Below are 21,937 nucleotides of genomic sequence, written 5' to 3'. Positions count from 1 at the left end.
AGCTAGTTTAAGAAAAAAAGAAAGGATATTCATCAGAAAGATACTAAAGGTGTTATGGAAGGATTGAATCAAATGGCCTCAAAAAGAGTAGAAATATGTCAGTCCTGGGACCTCAAAGAACAGTTGATTTTCAGCCTTCCCTCTGGAGACACACCCTTAGTTGACTTGGCTCCCAGTACTTTTCTATTAATGCAAAGAAGTTCATGTAAACGAGACCCCGACTGGCTCAACTTGGATGAGGAGTTGGTCAGATAATATCACATCCTGTGTCCAGGGATACAGGTTTGTAACACTCATGCTTGGCCACTGAGGAGCCTTTCCTTCGTTGAGGGAGAGTTCTCAAGGAAGGAAAAAGTGTGAGACAGACACCCCAAAATATGTCAGTTACAATGGTGAGATAATAAAGGCGCTCACTCTCTGCAAACACTGATCCCATTTAAGAGAAGCAAATGCTGGACGAATAAAAGTTTCAGAATGGCATATAATTTACTTTTATAGAAACTAATCACTTGAAGCATTGGGCAGTTTGAACCCTGAATGTGTACTGTCATCTCCTTCAATCTGTTGTTTCTTGCTTAGTTGGTTGGGCTACTGATGATTCTGTATATAGCCCAATAGGGTCAGCATTAGTTTCATAACCAAGTGATAATGTGGGCCCAGAAGAGGAGGTAATCTTGACCATAGGATAAACTCCAAATACCACAGTCTGGCTTTCTTCCTTTCACAAACTGGTCTTCCTTCTCAGCCCACCCTATTCCCTGGACATGTAGTGTAGGCAAGCTTCCAGTTGCACATAGAACTTCTTGCATTTCCTAGAATACATTGCATATCTTCTATGCTGATGCCCCCTTTGCGTATGCCATTTCTCTTGACCTGGAAACCAATCCCTCCCTTCTACCTGGGAATGTTCTACTGGCTCTTGAAAGTGCATAACAGGGCTCAAATATCACCTCTTCCAGGACAACCCCTTTGTCCTGAGCATCTGTCAAGTGCTTGGCTCTGCAGTGGTCTCGCTCCAGTCCTCAGAACATGTGCTCCCAAAGATGAAGATGATATTTCTTCTTCACCTTTGCATTCTTCTCAACATCTAGCCCAATGCTGGCACAAGAAATGCTTTTTGAAAGAATGAAGAAGGTGGTGGAAATGTGACTATGAACTGGTGACCTCCAGAACATCTCCTCCTGCTGCTTCACAGAGCCTTGTAGCTGTCACCTGGACCTTCCGTCGGCAGCCTATAGATGGCAATGAGAGGTTTCTCTCGGTTGCTTTTCTTTCCTTCAGGTCTGATGGTAATGACAGATCATTCAGAAGCATGCTGTGTTTGGAATGAAACCAACACAGCAACAGTGTTATATACACTTCAGTCCCTATCAATTTTGACAGGATTTTTAGATGGGGATTTTATGACGAAAGGCTTCATATCCCATCACACTTTCCCTGAGCCATCCATTCCTGGGGGAATGTTTGTCTACAGTTGCAAAAAAGCCAAGAAAACCTGCAACATATTGGTTCCTAGTGTAGGGGGCGTCCCATTGTTCCTGTTATTGGCTACACAGACCCACAAGCTATTTGGGTGCATGATGTATGCACAATATATGTGTCCTGTATATTTATATATTCATTGTGCAAATTATACAAGCATATGCATATATACAGCAGGGTGATAAACTCACATACATGCTGGGTGATAAACTCACACACATGCACACACACACAAATAAAAAGAAAGGAAAGAAAAAAATGATCAGTGTTTTCACTGTTTTATAGATAAGCATCATTTGTGTATCAAAAGTGTGGGCAGAGGCACAGCATGTTAAGTGAGATGGGCCTTCCTAAATTTTTTGCATCTTTTGTCTTCTTCACTGTGTCCATTTTGCTAAATTTTACCAAAAATCAAGGGCAGTGTGCTAATTTGCCTAATTTGGAATTGGAGAGAAATGTGGATTGATTTTCAACTTCTCTCAGAATACAGGGGAAGGGCCATCTGTTAGAATTAACTGGGTGTGTAAATCCCTTTTGATGCATCTTCTCTGACAACAGGGTAGAAGAGTAACTGGTCGACCACAGCGTTCTCTCTATTCACAGTGAGAAATACACTTTCCCTCTGAGAAGTCCATCAGTTAATATTAACAAGGAGAAAGAGAAGGAATAATTTGGCAGGAAGCGCTGAATCTCCCCGACTCGATTCAAGAGATCATCAAGGAAGGAGTTTAGCTGTAACATATACCTCCCTTCCTCTGATGAGAGTGGCGACTGGGGTGCCTGGAATCAGAGGGCAGCCTGCTCTCCTATGACAAACAAACACCCACTCTGGTAAGTGCCTTTTAATGTGCATCAAGTCTTTGTCTAGGAAAAGGATGCACAGTTGGCAAGTACAGAGCTGTAAGGGGATAGCTTCGACATGCTGATAAAGCTTCTCAGTTTACTTTGGACTTGACTTTATCATTTACCAAAGGATATTATTAGTGTGGAGATGATAGCCATTCTCTGACTTCTCCAACGAAAGCCAGTGAAATGTATATGAACAAAAGGTCTGTGATGGAGAATCCTGCCCTGTTTGTTCAGTGACTTTAGGATCCTAATCACACAACCTAACACAGATAAGGCCCGGAGCAGAGGGAAAGAGCCCACCCAGCTTGGGGCCCCCAGGAAGACTGGTGAAAGTCAGTCGTGTTAAAAATGGAAGCTCATCCAACTCTGAGCCTGTTTGTAGTTTTCCCTTATTGCAAATTTGATATTATAAAAATAGATTTGCTCTTTGGAGCCAGATGGCATGCAGTACTTCTGAAGTTAAATCCAGCCTTATGATGACAATGGCCATTGCCAACAAGGAACCACTTGGACTGTGATACCAAAATCTTCAGCTCTTGGTGAGTCCTTTTCATCAGGCAAGCACTTCTGAAGCTGTTTGAGTGCAAATATGTACATGCCCCTCCACAACAATGTGAGTCTCGCTGGAGACGTTTTCTTGATGATTGCTTTTGGTGGAATCTCTTTTCTGTTTGTTGTGTTTTTGTGTATGGTTTTCATCTGCCTCGTTCTTGTCTGAAAAAAAAAAAAAAAGAACACATAAATAATAACCTTGGCACTGATCACCAATTAGCTGGTTGCTTTACAACATGATTTTGCTGCTCATTTTCTGATGGTTTCATTGATTGACTGATTGATTGATGCATCCATTCATTCTGTAACGTCTACCATGGCATCCAAGTACGATTATAGGATCTGGTGTGAAAAGATGAACACAGGGCTTATCAAGGCAGGGCATGAAAAAGCTGTGACATCTTGGGAAATCCTTCACAGTTTTCTTAGCTCTAGCTTCTATGTCTTACATAGAAGATAATAATAGTAATCGTACCTCAAATATCATTTATAAGAGTGATTTATAAACTGTAAAACACCATGCAAGTGCTTTTGATTCTCAGAGGCTACAACTATCCTTGGAATATTGTGTACTTTAAGTGAATAAGAACATTTTAAGCATCTATTCCATGCTCACAACTGTGTGAATAGTTTTGCAGGTAAAAAGACAAATCTTACAGAGATTCTGTATTCAAGAAATCTGTGAGAAGAAAATAATTTAGTCTTAGAGAATACAAAAATTTACTCTTGGAGTTAAAAAAATTCCTACATAAGTAGCTTATTTGCCAGATAAGGCCATCAGCATTGTGATTCTCTGTGATCCTCAGCTCTGATGCTGCAATAACTTATTTTTAAAGATAACGCCAATTATTTTAAGATATGCTACAACCTTTTTAAACACAAGAAACTACTCACTTTTATTTCACAAGCAATATTCTGCTTGCTAAACAATTTCCTAATTTTACGGCAGTTAGGGAACTCGACGGTTACTGAGTACAGGCTACTTTTATTTTCCAGAAACAAAAGTGGTTTTCAGTAACAATTGTAAAATATTCAATTGTTAAGAGCAGATATTCATTTGTTTAAGTCAAATTCCCAAATGCAGTCTTGCCCCTGAAAAGCATTTAAATGTGGGCTATTTTATTAGTGACGTAATTTAAGAAAGTAAGTTAACGTTTTAAATTCAGTTTCCTTATGTGTAGAATGGGATAACAATGCCTTATTTTCAAGATATAACATAGAAATATGTGCAGATCAACTGTACTAATTAGATGCAGGCTTTGTTTCTGTAACAGAGAGAGATCTTGACATAGACTGGCTTGAACCAACAGAAGTTTCTTCTCTCCTCTTGGGGCAGGCTGGTTGGTGGTTCATGGACACTCAATGGTGTGGAGATCCTCATAGGTTATAATAACATGCTTCTACCATGGAGACCAGCAGGACACGTAGATCAGACAGATAAGTGACACACTTAGCAACCAGAGGTGCTGGTCAAGGGCATCAGGGGACCCATCCACTCTGTTGCTACCACATGGATAAACAGAGAAGTGATTGCCTGCAGTTTTGGGCATCATCTCATGGCCATGGCCTTATGGGACTTACTGATGCTACTCATGGCTCATCTCTTCTCAGGGCACCAATTGCATTTTCTTATAGTAATGATCATCATTGGAATAATTATTTGTTAGTATTTTTGCCTTTTTTTTTGAGACAGAGTTTCACTCTGTCTCCCAGGCTGGAGTGCAGCGGCACGATCTTGGCTTACTGCAACCTCTGCCTCCCAGGTTCAAGGGATTCTCCTGCCTCAGCTCCCAAGCAGCTGGGATTAAAGGTATCTGCCACCATGCCCAGCTACTTTTTGTGTGTGTGTTTTTAGTAGAGACAGGGTTTCACCATGTTGGCCAAGCTGGTCTTGAACTCCTGACCTCTCGTGATCCACCCACCTCGGCCTCCCAAAGTTCTGGGATTGTAAGCGTAAGCCACTGTGCCCGGCTGGTATTTTTGCCTTTTTGGAGGGTGTACTTTGCATCAAAGGGGCCTTACAATCTTGTGAGACTCAGGTTTAAAGTTATAGGAACATTATATAGGGTGTGTGTGTGTGTGTGTGTGTGTGTGTGTGTGTGTGTGTGTGTACCAGTGTTGATGTGAGTGCCTGTGTGGGAAGGGAATCATTCAATCAGGTGGAAGGGGGCAGCTGTAGGGAAAGCCTCCTAAACAGCCACTGGGGATCACAGCCTGGGGGAGGGTTGCAAGGGATTCTTTATCTTGGTGGGATTGTTTAACCTGCCAGTTGCTGCTGCTTTCTTAGAGCAGGCATCCGTCAACTTAGGGTGTATGGGGTTGCAATGGAGGGCTCCCATTTCCCCCAGAGGCCACGGGACTTCCAGGCTCCGAGTAGGTGTTCCAGATGGTGCTGCAGGTAAGTGTCAGATGGGAAACCAGCATGCATCCTTGACAACTCCCCTTCCCCAGAAGCCACTTCCCTGAGTCTCTCCACGCTGCCAGCAGAGGCTCAGGTGCCTGGCTCTCCGCCCTGCTCCTGGAGTTCTCTTTGACATTGCAGCTTGTGCACCCTGTCCTGTGGAGTGTGAGAAATCACAGACAGCCGAGGCCATGGGCGGTGCCGCCAAACGGATTCTGGCCCTGGCTCTCATTTACATCTTCTTCTTCCCTTGTAGCTGAAAAAATTGCAAAGTGTCACACTGCAATCCCTTAGGCAGGTGTTGGACCCTAAGACAGTAGGACCACAGGTAGTCACTTAATGTCCCTTTACAGTGGGGGGAAGATGAATTCATCTCAGGGGAGTTTGCTTTCACTGATACTGAGTTTGAAGTGATGGAAAAGTAGGAATGTCCAGGTAATTTAACCTGTAATAACAGAACCTGGGACACTATCAGGTCTAGGGATGTAGATAGAGCCTCTCCAAAGTTCAAGGAGTTCTGTACCATTTTCAATTATTTTGAGCTAATTGGCATATTAAAAAATAAGGAATTGGAAAACAGCCATATGGATTTTGTGGCATACTTAACATTTTTTCATTTATCACAATAACACCTTTAGTATATACAAACAATTCACCTGTGTTTCTAGTAACGTAATTATAAAGTTCCTGAAATATATTTGTGTATAAAGGATGAAATAGTTTGGCTCTATACAGGGGTATAGGTCAGATAATCATTCATCTCACTCTGCCTGGGACAATCTTGGTTTGCATGTATTGTACAAGCATAATTATTGAGCTCTCAAAAATGTGTCCTAGCTTGGATGATAAATGGTTGGGTCAACCTAGGAATATGTTTAAATCTGTATGCTGAATGCCTTTTCCCACAGTCTCCAAGTGGCTCCACAACACCGTGTAAACCTTATTTAGGGAAAAAAGTCTCAATGGTGGGAACAGTGGGAGTGGGTTCTGGAAACCAATATGGGAGTAATCCTCATAGACTGACACCAACCCAGATCCCCTAGACTCGAATCGAGGGCATTTCCTCCGTTCAGTTTGTGGATGGGGGATGCTCTCCAATGCTTGACTTCCTCAAGTTGTTCATGATTTGAAAACCTGTGATCCATTGTGTCCTTTGTGACAGTTGGCATTACCAATGACAGACCTGATCTTCTGGGCCCTGTGGAACCAGGTTTCCATCCAGATTCTGCTATTTCTTGTGATCACACACAACTTAGGATGTCTCTCTGAACTTTTCTTTTATCACTTCTATCTTGTGGAAGGATAATAATTCCTGCTTCAGTGGCCTGGCTGTATTAAATGAGATTTGTGTAATGTGCCTGAGGCACATTACGCACAAGGCACCAGTCCATTTCTTCTTTAAAATATGTGTAAAATACTTAAGGTTTTAGTACATCTTTAAGTTCCAGTTGTGATTTGTAAGACAGAGACAAGACACTTGAGGCAATTTCACAGTTTTGTGAGTCAAGTCCCTCTAACCTTAGGGACCCAGTTAAACCAGAAGCTGAATTTGCCAGCAGATTGTAATGCATGGGTTCCATCTCTCCTTATAAACACTGCATAAATCTAAAATTCTCCACCACTGGAAAGAAATTTAATATTTAAAGGTAATTTGACCTGTACATGCATGTATCATGAATATTTAATAAAACCTATAGCAAATGTATTTATATAGCATGAATCTGAGGATATTTATTTCTTATTCATATTCTAGGATATTATTTCTTCAGCAAATGTGAGGTTACCCTCTGTAAAAAACGCTCAGCTCTAAAGGTGCACCAGAAAATTGGAGACTGGAGCTATTCAGTTTTCTTCTATAACTTGTCAACATTACCTTTGCTCCCTAAAAAGGAGAACAATTCTAAAAGGTTAAGCCATATCCCAAAGACATTATGACCATAGAGTTAGACCATCACACTTTCACAAAGACCCCCTTTGACTGTTTTCTCTTTATATAATGTCCAAAAACATAAACAAGAGTCGAATTTTTCACTTTCCTTTCATATTAGTGATTTTACTCCTTTGTGATATTTCAAATTGTCAGCACTTTAAATTAAAAGGTATGTATGATTTGATTCAATTAATAATGCCTAATTTAGAGAATTTTTTTAAATTTATTTTTTGGATAGGTTTGGACAAACACCTAGAATGCATTTGTTTTTCTTTGATGTAGCTTCAATGTTGGGATTTTTCTTTAAACAAAACCAAACATCAACAAGAAAATCAATGAATGAAAAGTCCTGTGTCCAGATGAAATTTAGCATTATTTTGTTATGTTTTTGCCACATCGGACATGGTAGATTTGGAAAAAAACAAAACAAAACAAAACAACAACACAAATTCTTGTCTGATCAATACACATTTTTATTTGTAGAGTCAGGGTCTCGCTCTGTTGCCCAGGCTGGAGTGCAGTGGCATGATCATAGCTCACTGCTGCGTCAAATTCCTGGGCTCAAGTAATCCTCCCACTTCAGCTTCCTGAGTAGCTGGGACTACAAGTGCACACCACCACGCCTGGATAATTAAAAAATTATTTTATAGACATGGAGGTCTTGCTGTGTTGCTCAGGCTGCTGTTGAACTACTGATCTCAAATGATCCTACTGCTCTGGAATTCCAAAGTGTGAGAATTACAAGCATGAGCCACCATGCCTGGCCTTGATCACATTTTATAACTAAAAAAAAAAAAAAATTCTCAACATAGCATGTTTTTCTGTCAGAGGAAAAAGATCACAGAAAAATGAGTATTGACTCCTTTCTTACCTTGGCTGGTAATGGTGAGCTGGAAAGAGTTGTCTATCTCTCTGGTCACAGGTACAATGAAGAGTGGTGCTGCTGAGAAAGCATGCTTCCTGGACATGTAAGTCATGACCAGAACATTTTCCCATGTTTTGAGTCTTTTCTATTTTATGAATCATCTTGTTCTTCTTTAAAATGTTACTCTAGCAAGGATGACAAAACCAGTATTTATAATCAGCATACTCTTTTAAAAGATCATTAGCAAGGTTTCATGTTTTGCTATCTCATGGAAAAAAAAAATGTAAGATGAAAGCTTGTGCTGTGAACTATTTAAGAGCATAGAATTCCAACGGAATTGTTTCAAAGACTATGTATGTAAGAATTAGAGCCCAGAGAAACTGATGTGTTCACACTAGAACACAATATGGTGAAACCCCATCTCTACTAAAAAATACAAAAATCAGCCAGGCATGGTGATGCATGCCTGTAGTTCCAGCTACTCAGGAGGCTGAAGCAGAACTGCTTGAACCCAGGATGAGGAGGTTGCAGTGAGCTGAGATAGGTAAAAATTGTGGAGTGCACCAAGGAGAACCATGTAGAAACAGAGGAGAGAACACGCAGAAGCATGCATGTAAAATGTGCAGCCTGGTGACAGAGCAAGACTCTATCTCAAAAATAAACAAACAAACACATGCATTCTAGAAAAACCAGCAGTTCTGCTCTTAGGCATATTTACTAAAGAAAATCCTCATTGGGATACATACAAAGGCATGTATGAGTGTGTTTCTCTCAATGTTATTTGTGGTGTGAGAAGTTCAAGGCAGTATCTGGGTGCCACTCCCTGTGATAGTGAATAGGTAAATATGGTGGAGTGCACCACGGAGAACCATGTAGAAACAGAGGAGAGAACACGCAGAAACATGCACGTAAAATGTGTGGAGGGGACAAAGTAAGGTGTGGAATGGGATTTATAACAAATACAACTTATGTATATTAAGAATTCATGTAAATTAAATGTTGCATACATTGTTGGCATGTAGCAGTACCAATTTTGCTAAAAACATCCGAACCAAAGGAATGATGGTTTGTGGTTAGAGTACGGGTATGAGGAGTTGGGGGGAAATGAGATAAATGGGATTAAACACATAATTAAAGAAGACCAATGAGAGTACTGTGCCAGACACTGAGGAAGAGGTTTCAAGTCCCACCACCTTACAAAAAATAAATCAGTAAAAGAATGAGAGATGTCTTAATCAGTTGATGTGTGCAATTTTAGAAGAGTTTGTTTCATGAAAATTACAAGTCGAAGTAAAGAATGCGGCATGTTATAGTGCCATATGTACATATAGTTGAGAGTGTAAACATATGGATACATGTACAGTACCTATCTATCAAATTAATATGAATACATTCATACAAATCTAAAAACACATACATATATGCAATCCATGTATATACAGACATGCATATATACATATATATAATTTTGAATTATGTAATTTAAAAATTATCATCACATACTGCATTTAAAAAAATGAACAAATATGGGAGTTTAAAGATATTTCAAAAGCATTGTTTTTGTCTATGAAGTCAGACGAGATCAGGCGCCTTTAGGCTGGTATGGCCGTAGACAAAAGCATTGTTTTCCATAATAGTCGTTTCAGTAATACTTCAGTTGACTCTAAAATCATACTTATAATGTTGTTTAGAAGTAATTGGAGTGACAGTTTGGAGAGTGAATTGAAGTGGAATTTTGCCAAATACATTTTATACACTTTTTCTTAGTTTTTGTAATTAAAATTATCATTCAACACTAAAAGAAGCATAGTTCTCTAGATCATTTTTCTTTCTTAAAGGATTTCTTTTCTCTCTTAGCATAACTTAAACTCATAAAAATCCTCAAGTCATAAGTGATTATATTGGCAAATTTTCACAAAAATCACCCTTGTGACTATTGCCCAGATCAAGATATAAAATATTCCCTGTGTCAAGAATACTTACTGTTCCCACTCTAAACTTCTAAAACCGTAAAAAATATATAAAACCAAACTTCTGAAACCATAGTTTTTCCCTTAACGGATATGATTGGAGTCATATGTATTCTTTCATGTCTGCTTTTTTTGTATTGCATTATATTCACGAGATTCATCCACTAAACGAGATGTGCAGAACCTTTTAATGCAAAAAGTTGTATAGTGTTCCACTGTAGAAATATTTCATTTACTTACCCTTTCTATTGGTGGACATTTGGATTGTTTTTAGTCTGGGGCTTTTATGAATTAGGTTTCCATGATATTCTTAAACATGGCTTTAGGTGCATATCTGTATGCATTTCTTATTTTCACTCCTCATATTGGTTATTGTGCCTTTCTTTTATTGTTAATCTTGTCAGGACTTCATTAATTTTAATGCTGTTTTCAAATATGCAACAAGTGGGTGGTTTGATTCTCTCTCATCTAGGTTTGTTTTATTTGACTTGTTAATACTAATAATTATTATTCACTGCCTTCTACTGTTCTTGGCTCAATATTCTACTACATTTCTAACTTCTTGTGATGTATTTGAAGATTTTTTAAGAAAAATTTCAGGCTTCTTCTTTTCTAAAACCTATAGGTAAGGCCAATTTTTTTCCTCTCAGTGTGATGTAAGCTTCATCCCACAAGTTTGGGAATATTGTATATTTATTGCCATTTAGTTAAAAAGATTTTAAAATTATATTGTTGTCCGGGTGTGGTGACTCATGTCTGTAATCACAGCACTTTGGGAGGCTGAGGTGGGTGGGTCACCTGAGGTCAAGAGTTCCAGACGAGCCTGGCCAACATGATGAAACCCCATCTCTAATAAAAATTAAAAAATAAATAAATAACTGGGCATGGTGGCAGGCACCTGTAATCCCAGCTACTTGAGAGACTGAGGTAGGAGAATCACTTGAACCCGGGAGGTGGATGTTGCAGTGAGCTGAGATCTTGCCATTGCACTCCAGCCTGAGCAACAAGAACAACACTCCGTCTCAAAAAATAAAAATAAAAAATTACATTGTGTGTGTTTAAATCCATGTGTACTCACAAAATGTTTTACTTCATTTTCAAATTAATGGGCATTATTTAAGGTGTCTCTTTACAAAATTGACTTCTAGTTTAATTCCACTGCAGTTAGAGATGTATCCTGAATTATTTCAAAGCTTTGATGATTTTTGAGATTTTCTTTCTAGTCGATCATAGGGGCAATTTTGGCAAAAGTTTAACATACACTTGAAAATAATGTGAAAATAATACAATTATTACTTACAATGTTCTCTGTATCAATTAGGTCAAGTTGAATAATCATGTTCAAATTTTCTATGTCTTTATTGACTTTTTGTCATATTTGTTCTATTAGAACTAGAGAGGAATGCTTTAAAATTTATTTCTTGGCTGGGTGTGGTGGCTCACGCCTGTAATCCCAGCACTTTGGGAGGCCGAGGTAGGTGGATCATGAGGTCAGGAGATTGAGACCATCCTGGTTAACATTGAAACCCTGTCTCCACTAAAAACATGAAAAAATTAGCCAGGCATGGTGGCATGCACCTGTAATCCCAGCTACTCAGAAGGCTGAGGCAGGAGAATCGCTTGAACTCAAGAGGCAGAGGTTGCAGCGAGCAGAGATCATGCCACTGCACTCCAGCCTAGGTGACAGAGTGAGACTCCATCTCAAAAAAAAAAAAAAAAATTCTCCTCTTTGTACTGTCATTTTGGGCACACTAAGTAGTGGCCAAATCATTATATGCCTACACATTTTTAATTGTTGTTTCTTTTTAGATTTACTTTCTTAACATCATGAAATATCCTTATCTATAGTTATGTTTAGATCTTAAAATTCTCTTACATTATTTACACCAGTTTTCTTTTATTTTCTTATATTTAATGTCTGTTTCTGGTAAGCAAAGCAGCATATTGAATTTTTTCCCTAAAGTTTGACAAACACCTTTTATTTGGAACATTTATTATTAATATAGCGGTTATGTTTTGCTGTCTTATTATTTATGTCTTATCTGCTCAATTTTTCTCTCCCTTTTCTCTAGGATAAAAGTGATGTCAAATGAGAGATTAATTTCTATCTGCTTTCCCTATCTCTGGAGTGTTAGCCTCTTTAGCTTTGGTGCTTAAATTGTTGTTGGCTGTGTATGTGTGTGAGAGAGAGAGAGAGAGAGAGAGAGTGAGAGAGAGAGAGAGAGTGAGAGAGAGAGAGAGAGAGAGAAAAAGAGAAAGAGAGAGATCCACTCTGAAGTAGTTTGGTTTTTGCACATGAGTTCTTCATTCATGTGCATTGCTTCTCAGACCATCACTGGATTAAAAAAAATCTTTGACTAAGTATATGGGCATATTTTTGCCTGTTTTTCTAATTATTTCACTTAAAAATCTAAATCTAAATTTCATTTTATAGAGAACTGTTAAAATATATGCATTCCAAGTTTTGAGAGTTGCCTAGTTTTAATTATACCTCAAAAACACTTCAAAATGATTTCTTTCAAGAGTATAATTCTCAAAGTGAGAAATATTAGAAAGATTTTTAAAAATTTTAAAAATAATTGATTTTTAGAAATAACCATCTAATTATACTGTATCTAATGAATAATTAATAAATTCTATTAGACTGAAAAATCAGTAGATATTACCAATGTAATTTTGCAGTGCATTGATGACATTACCGTTTGCAGCTATATTAAAATAGTATTTGTCATTTATATATCAACTTTTCAGTTTTTAAAGAGATTTTTCCAAACTATGAGAACGTTATTGGTTTGCTAAGTAAAGGTTTGCTTAACCATGGTAAGCTATTGAAATGTCTAAGGAGTCCCACCCAAAATTTATTAGACCTTCTTTTGGCTATAAGATTTTTAATTTTTGAGTTTATAAGAAAACAACATTGAATCTGAACTTGGTTATATCAATCTAATACCTTTCTAAAAAAGTAATTGACAAGTAAATACGAAGTACAAAGAAAAATTCAAAAGAAAGCAATTTGACTTTGTTAAAAATGCATTTGCTATTTTCCTACAATGCAGGTTTGTCATTGGTGATGACGGTGTTTTCTGGCAGTGTCACTAAACTTGAATAGCAAGAAAAGTGAATGAGCAGATAATTCTGACTTTAAAAAGTGTTTTACCTATTGGCAGATGTCAAGACAACCTGAGACTTAATGAATACGAAAGTGCATACCTGCCATCCTTACCTGTCTCGGGCACAGTTGACAAAACAAGGTAGTCTTGATGTCAAAACAGATTGGGAAGGAAGCAAGACAGACAGACACTTGGGCAGAATTAAGAAGTCTTGTTTTTTCACTTCACGTTTTTTTTTTTTTTTATTTTAATTTATCTCCCAAACAAACTCTTATGTGCACCCAAAATAAAGCATTTACTAACCCACAGAAAATTAATCAGAAAGCATTCTGTACCACTAGTTTCAACAATTTAGTAGATAAAATCCTATTGACCCACTTTTTATTTCCTGTTAAAACCCTGGGTCTTTGTAGTTCGTGCTTGAGAGCCCATTCTGCATATGGAAATGGTGATCCTTGCTCTCCTTACTAAAGCACTCTTCCTTTCACTCTCTGTTCTCTCATCTTTGTGTCTTGTTTTATTTTTCTACCCTTGGGACTCACTACACGTTGGGATCACCCAGCGGTCCATCCTTGGTGTATTCCTCTACTCTGTTTCTCTCATAGGTGAAAATGGTTTTCATAATAACTTATACAGGCTACTTATACACAACCTAGATTCTTTTCTAGACTCACAAATTAAATTATACGATAATCTTTTTTTTCTGTTTCAATGAGTAGCTTAGATTTATCTACTGAAGCTAGAAAACTGAGTCATAATTCTTGAATCTAAATCCTTCTCTCAGTGTCTAATTCTTACATAGATTTTCTGCCTCTATTCTTTACTTTCTTCATAAAGAAACCAAAATGAGATGATGTAAACACATGTTTACGTCTCTATCTTAAGATACTTCAGATGCTCGTCACCCACAGGATAAAGTGCAAATCCCTTCACAAAATGTCCAAGACCTTTCTATGATCCGATCCACCACTACCTCTCCAACCATCTCTCTCTATTCTGGGCTGTTTTTATTCTTTCAACATATGTTTACTGCAGGCTTCTTATGAGCTATTGTGAGCAAAGGCTGGCATGATCCCATCTTTGAGAAGCTTAGGTTCCATTGGCAAAGTGATATATTAAATAAATAAAAACATGGTTATAAACCAAGACAAATAAAATGCAAAGATATGTCATGAAGAAATCTAACCTTGTCTGGGGAATTAGGGGAGGCATCTGATGTGATATCCAAAGGAGGGATAGGTATTTTTAAGAAGGAGAAAAAATGCAAATGGGTGGCAAAGTGAGCATTTAAGTTTGGACACAGTATTTGCAAAGCCTCTGTTAAAGAAATGCATTGTGTTTAAAGAACTGAAGACCTGGCGCAGTGGCTCATGCCTGTAATTGTAGCACTTTGGGAGGCTGAGATGGGTGGATCACCTGAGGTCAGGAGTTCAAGACCAGCCTGCCCTACGTGGCAAAAAACCATCTGTACTAAAAATACAAAAAATTAGCTGGGAGTGGTGGCGGGTGCCTGTAATCCCAGCTACTTGGAATTCTGAAGCAGGGTAATCGCTTGAACCCGGGAGGTGGAGGTTGTGGCAAGCCGAGATCGTGCCACTGCATTCTAGCCTGGGTGACAAGAGCGAAACTCCATCTCAAAAAAGAACTGAAAGGAGTCGAGTCTGGTATGGGGAGAATAGAGAGTAAAATGTAATATGAAGAAATAAAGAGGTGCATAAAGAGGTAAATAAGGACCAGACTTTTACCTAGACCTCATAGGCTCTGTTAAATATGTGGTACTTTACTCGGAGAACAACAAGAATCCAACAAAATCTTTTAGAGCTATAAAAATAATATGATATATTTAAATTTTGAAAAAAAAAAGTCCTCTGCTAACAGTGTGTAATAAAAACTGGAAAGCGGAATACTGTGCACATTGTTGATGGAAATAAAACATTGTGAAGCCACCCTTGAAGAGTTCGCAGTGCCTTAAATTTACCTTATGACCAGAAATTTCACTCCTAGGTATCTAAGCAAATGAAATAAAGACATACGACTACATGAAAACCCATATGTCAATGCCTATTGTAACATTATTCATAATAACCAAAAGTAGAAACAACCCAAATGTCCATCAATAGGTGAATAGATAAAATGTCATATATCCATACAATGGTATACTATTCTGTAAGGAAAAAGAATAAAGTACTTATATGTATCATGACATGGATGAATCTCAAAAACACTACGCTAAGGAAGCCAGACACAAAAATATTACTTCTTATATGAGTTCCTGGATATGAAGCATCCAGAAAGGCAACTCTATAGAGACTGAGAGTCTATTAATGTTTGCCAGGGGATGGAGGTTGGAGGAAGGAACGGGAAGTTACTGCTAATGGACACAAAAAGTATTTTTGGACTGATGGAAATGTTCTAGAATTGCATTGTAATGATGGCTCCACACACTTTAAATTTCCAAAAAAAATCAGTGAATTGTATACTCAAAATAAAAAATATTTACATGTAAAATATTCTTCAGTGAAATCATTGAATGAATAAACAAATAAGTAAACAAATAGAGACGTGGATGTGCAAAAACCAGTTAGGAGGCCACTGTGATAGTCTAGGTAAAAGGTGAAGGCTGAGTCCAGGGCCTGGCAGTAGAGAAGGAAGTAAGTTTGAGAAATATTTAGGAATTAAAATCAACAGGCAGTAGGAACAGACTGGACATTAGATCCTTGGTTTATCTGCTCTCCTCTAGAAATGCTGAACTGCTGTGAGTATTTGAACACCCCATGCTCCTTTCCACCTTTCTTTCTGTGTATATTACTCTGGTATGGGAGAGGCTTTCATACCATCATCAACCTGATACACACCTGACTCCATTAGAGATTCCAATCTAGTATCATCTCCCCTTTAGAGCCTTCCCTGACCCACCCTACCACTACTGTGTTCCCACAGCACCTCCTGGGTGTCTCTGTATTAGCATTTTATGGTATACCATTGTTTACATGACTAACACTTCACCTTGATCGCTGTTGTCAAACACCTGATATTTGGGTCTTCACTTCCATCATAGCATCCCAGCCAGATGGCCAATCGATCACAGCACTCTCCTGCTGAGGATTCTGTGGATACCACGGTACTCAGGATGCCTCTCAAAACAGTGCCACAGACAGCCTCTTGTAACCAATTGGCTTTGATACATCCACAAAGTCTGCTTCTGACTGTGATGTTCTTGATGCCATGTGTATCTTATTTGTCTATGTGTCCTGTGCAGCAGGTATAGAAAATGGATTAAAAAAATGGATAAAAACCTTTTCGGAAAGATGTCTATACTCGATATGCAATTCAATTTATTACTACCTATTATATATTTTGTATGGCAATAGTTTCTGATTTTTACCCTCAGGTAGCAAGAAATTTGCTGAATATCATAATTTTTTTTCCATCTTTTATTCTAAATCCTGCGTTTTGTTAAGTATAGGCACAGTCTATAGTCTTCCATCATAAACTGCCAGACTACAGTCCATAATGGGGCTTGGTTTTTACACAGTAGTTTTTATATTTTAGACATTATGTCTTCAAGAGCTAAAGCTTCCTAAGTCGGGCATCAAGATAATGATTTAGTGATTTATTCCTTTGAACCAGCTACTTTGGTGACTCATTTTTCTCCCTAACCCATGCTATTATACACTAATCCACGCATAACTTCCCTTTAATACAGATGACACAGACTGTTTACTTAGGATGGTTTTGCAATATGCACACTAACAAAGACTTTGTGAGCAGGAAGAATACCAGTTACTCAACCAACTTTAAGAAAACAGCTGAGTGGTAGACCAGCTTAGCAGGGTGTTAAACATCCATTAATAATGGCAGGGTGACAAACTTGAAGGTTTTGATTTTAGTCCACACAAGCACTCTAAATTCAAGGCTCAACCAACTGTGTTTCTGGGTTTCTGTTAGAGAAAACTTGGCCTGAACACACAGGATGCCCAACTACAAGAATGTTATAAGGCGGATATTTTCACAGTAGCTTCTATGATATTGCTATGGTGTAACACACATTACACATTAGGTAGAAATGTAAGACACTTTCATTCTTCTCATTTCTTGCCCTAGACATCAAGTGCAGAAAAATTATCAGGGTGAACTGTTGGACAAGGCAAAGAATGAGATGATGCCTTAAGATAAATATCTCTGTGACTGACACAAAAGTCGAGATTGGACAGTTGAATGTTGTAAGCTTCACTCAGAAAACTGACTCATTTGCAACAACAGTGGACAAATGTGAGGTTGCACATGGATGCACTGGACCTTTAAATATATTTTTTTGAGATGGAGTTTTGCTATTGTTGCCCTGGCTGGAGTGTAATGTCAGGATCTTGGCTCACTGCAACCTCCACCTCCCAGGATCAAGCAATTCCTTTGCCTCAGCCTCCCGAGTAGCTGAGATTACAGGCATGCATCACCATGTCTAGTAACTTTGTATTTTTAGTAGAGACAGGGTTTCTCCATGTTGGTCAGGCTGGTCTCGAACTCCTGCCCTCAGGTGATTTGCTCATCTCACCCTCCCAAAGTGCTGGGATTATAGGTGTGAGTCACTGTGCCCGGCCGAGTAACCCTTATTTTATCTTCCTTTTTCTGATAAACTTCCAATCCTTCCCAGCCTTTCTCCACTACACATGCTGCTTGAAAGCTGTCTGTTCTTCCTTTAAAACACATTTTTACCCCTTAGCTTAAGCCAAGGTATCATTGCCTTCAGGAAGCCTTCATATCTGGCCTAGGAAGTCCTGAGACTTCCTTTCCACACTTCTTCCTTCTCCTGTTATAGCATGTATGTATCTTAAATTATTAAAATTACTTGCTTACTTGTCCAATTTCCCCAATAAGACTGTAAACTCAAAAGGCTGGTATACCTACCCTTCCTCCTTTGAGACACCTCGCTAACACAGTACCTGCATTTAAGTAGCTGTTTCATAAATGTTAATTGAATAAATACATTGCATTGTATAAAATTGTACATTAAATATTTGATTTAGCAGGCTCATCTGCAATGATAAAGGAGTTAGTTAAGGCAGCAGTTAATTTTTAATAATTCACCATTACTTAGGTGAACAGGTTTAGACAGTTTTAAAATATCTTAGTTGAGTAGAGGGTAAGAGTAGGTTAATGCACGCCCAAGACACATAAGGTTTTCAAAGGACTTTGCATAAATAAGTAATTTATTTTATAATTATTGCTTGTATTGTTGCTCTCCAAATCTCCACAAAGGTAGGCCAAAAGACCTTGAAGAGAGTTCAAACTAAGAAGAATTAAAATTATGAACCAAGAAAGGCAGAAGAAGGGAAGTATGTAAAAATGTACTTGTTCAGTCTTGCTACTATTTCCTGGAGTCAATCTTGGTTTAAAACATAATAAGCAGACCCTGGCTTGTCATACCTACTTTCTCCCAGGGGTTTGAGACTGTAATGAAAGCATTTTAACTTAGTGGTAACTGGATTAGAGTAATGCAAGAACCTGCCACCTTGGGACCTCCTGCTTGTGTCTTGGCCTGAATAAATGTGCATGGAAATTGTTTTAAACTGATGGCTGTGCAAGATCACAAGTTACAGTAATGTTGACAGTCTCAGCTTGGAACCTGGCAAAATAGCAAAAAAAAAAAAAAAAAAAAAAAAAAAAAAAGAAAAGAAAAGAAAGAAAAAAGAAAAGAAAGAAAAAAAGTAGATCATCGTGGATTGAAAGCAGCTCATTGCTGGCATGAAAGCAATGCTCAAAGGTTTAGATGTACAAACTTTGTAGGTCAATGGTGACAATATTTGCAAAGTGCCACCAGCATCTCCACTGCAAATTGAAGCAACTTAATACAAATCCTTGCTGCAAATCTAAAGCAACTTGATTTCTTTTCCAGCCTCCAGTACTCATAAGAAGCCATAAGGAGAAGTTTCCCAGACTTAAAGTGTGCGAAGTGATACTAAATCTTCCATCTCCTGGAGGCTGGATAGGAAATGAAAAGGTATAGTTGTCACATTCTGTCACAGCTGAATATCGTGGAAATAATCCAATCAGCTTGTTCCCTTCAAAAGTAGCCGGTGTTTCATTGTGAGTTTTGCCTTCATTATTTCACAGGTTTATTGTACTCTGTCACAGAGGCAAAACATCTGTTGGCAAAGACAAGGGAGGAGAAGGAGATTCTCCATCTTCCTTATGAACATTCAAAGAAATTCCAGTGAATTTACTGCTGGTGAAAAGTAGCAGTTTGTCAGTTTCCTAGATCCCCGCTTTGGGGAGGCACCAAATGGTTCCGGACTAAGAGCAAACAAACTGTGCATTTTCTATACAGTGTAACTGCATCTTAGTGTCAAATTCGGCAAAGTGGATACAGAAGGGGGATGATTCAGAAAGGACCTAAAACAGTATTTTATTTAGGTCCTCCCCATAAGTCAGTACAATCAGAGACGTCCAGATCTGCTTACTATAAAGCCAAGTTGTTTCCCCAAAGAGACTCACTTAGAGTCCATCTTTTCATAGAATCTCCATAGAACCAGACAAAATAGCTCAAATTGTAAAACGATCTACTTCATCAAGAACTTGAAAATATCATGTGATTCTGTTTCCATCTTTCAAGCAAAATAGATAGTAGGGTCTCCATTTTACAGATCAGATAAGTGGGGTTCAGAGATCAGATAAGTTTTACATATGGCACATGGTACAATGATTCAATTCTTTTCCGTTTTATTTATTATAGAGACAGATTTTGCTCTGTTCCCAGGCTGGGGTTCAGTGGCACAATCATGGCTTATTGAAGACTCCAGGTCCTAGACTCAAGCTATTCTCCTGCCTCAGTCTCTGTAGTAACTGGGATTACAGGCACATGCCACCATGCCCAACTAATTTTTTATTTTCTTTTTCTCTTTCTGTCTTTTTTTTTCTTTCAGTTTTAGAAACAAGGTCTTGCATATTGCCAGGGCTAGTCTTGAACTCCTGGGCTCAAACAATCCTCCCATCTCAGCCTCCCAAAGTGCGGGATTACAGGCATGAACTACATTGCCTGGTGCTGTGATTTTAAGTTGTAGATTAGGATATCTTACTCACAGTTCCAAGAACCAGTACCCAGGAGAATGTCTGGTACATAGATGCTTCACTTTGCTTGTACTTGTTGGCTGTCACAAGATCAATAACCAGCATGAAAATCCCCGTCTCACAACCCTTTGAAAAGTGAGTGTTGTTGTCGACAACTACTTAGAGTATTCATTTATGTGTTTATGAGTTTGTATATTTCTCCTTGCAGGAAGACCATGAGACTTTCAGAATCTACACTTTATCCTCATTTTAGAGAGTCTGGATTTTCAAATAATTTTGTCACATACTGGTGTAACTTGATTTTAAATTTTCCTTAATTTTCAAATTGAGATCAAAATAAGTTAATTAATGTCAAGTTAAGAAGGCACACTGTGCTTTTCTTTAATTTTGAAATAGAAATCATAGCTTACTTTTGACTGAAAGGAAAAAAAAACAAGAAAGCAGCCTTAGATGTATATGATTTGTACCCTCTTTTTATTTTTGTTTGGCCATTTTGGTGCGTGTGTGTGTGTCTACATTATTTTCTGTTCAATTTTTTAATACCTTGTACACCATATCTGTCTTCTCTTCTATATAGAAATCAGAGGCTATGACATTAGGCATCATGTAAACCTTTAAGTTGGATGCAACACACTAATTTTCAAAGCTCCCCAAATATGCCAAGAACAGGCAACTATTTCAAAATCACATAATAGATGCAGGCAACTGGTATATTTAGTATCGAAGGAACAGCTTTTCCTTTTCTTTATGTTTTTTTTTTTTTTTTTCTTTTTCCCTCAGTAGAAGCCAAAACTTTATTATAAAACCACAGATAAGTATATCAACTGCTAGGAGGCTGGCACAGCAGAATACAAGGAAATAAGAGATAAGGGAATTTGGTCAAATACAAAAACTACTGTGGAATTTAAACCAAATGACAGCAGATAAGGCTTTCTCTGAGTTTCTATTAAAAATGTAATAAATAAGAGATCCAGAAAAATTCTTTCCAGGCCTAGCACTTTTGTTTCTATATTGCTTGTCATAAATGTATGGTATCATCATCAATGCAGGGATTCTATTCATAGTTGCAAAAATACACTTTGCTGAAGTCATGTTAAAAATGTGACAGCTTCAGATGGATGCCCTGTGAGTCTTTCAGTAAAGTTCATCATTTGAATAAACAGACTTTATTTACACACTTAAGGATAATTCTCTAAGGATCCCAAGATACTGTGAGTAATGGATCTTACTGATATTTCATGTGCTGCTGTGGAATTTAAATTGATCTGAATCAGAAAAAGTAACCCCCCCCCAACCCAATGAATTTGCATAGATTTATGTAGACCATCTCAGTGCCTTTGGCTCTTCTGACCCCGGAAAGGGACAGAGATTGAGATCTGGACAAAAAGGGACTCTAGTGGTTCCCTGGGATGACAGCACCTTTGGGACTTGCAACTTGAGTGTGATCTGTGGTCTCAGGTGAAGTGGACCATGGTGTCTGCTCCATCTCTAGAGGGCAATAGCCTTAAGTCATAAAATGTATCCCTGCATGATACGACACATCTGTCAGCCTCAGCATCCCTCAAGCTCAGTTTATATCTATCTTGGGATGGTTCACAGAAGGAAAAGATCACCCCAGTTGGATAGTGGGTTTTCAAGCCATTTTATTTTACTCTATCTTTTGTTCTTATGTGATATGTGTATGTATACCTTTCATCTAGTTGAATTTATGTT

At 38.2% G+C, this 21,937-nt stretch overlaps 1 long non-coding RNA gene across 1 annotated transcript in view; it reads left to right on the top strand.

Annotated features, from left to right (window-relative positions):
• The first annotated feature begins 20,120 nt into the window (after window positions 1-20,120).
• LOC116533181 overlaps window positions 20,121-21,937 on the top strand; it is a 15,411-nt gene continuing 13,594 nt past the window's right edge. Inside the window, exon 1 of the long non-coding RNA XR_004261136.1 lies at window positions 20,121-20,359. This is a non-coding gene — a long non-coding RNA (uncharacterized LOC116533181). The remainder of the gene's footprint in view (window positions 20,360-21,937) is intronic.

Source organism: Sapajus apella, unplaced genomic scaffold, assembly GCF_009761245.1.
Source record: "Sapajus apella isolate SASKATOON/1434 unplaced genomic scaffold, GSC_monkey_1.0 scaffold80, whole genome shotgun sequence".
Taxonomy (NCBI): domain Eukaryota; kingdom Metazoa; phylum Chordata; class Mammalia; order Primates; family Cebidae; genus Sapajus; species Sapajus apella.
This window is presented reverse-complemented; position numbering and strand designations above follow the sequence as displayed.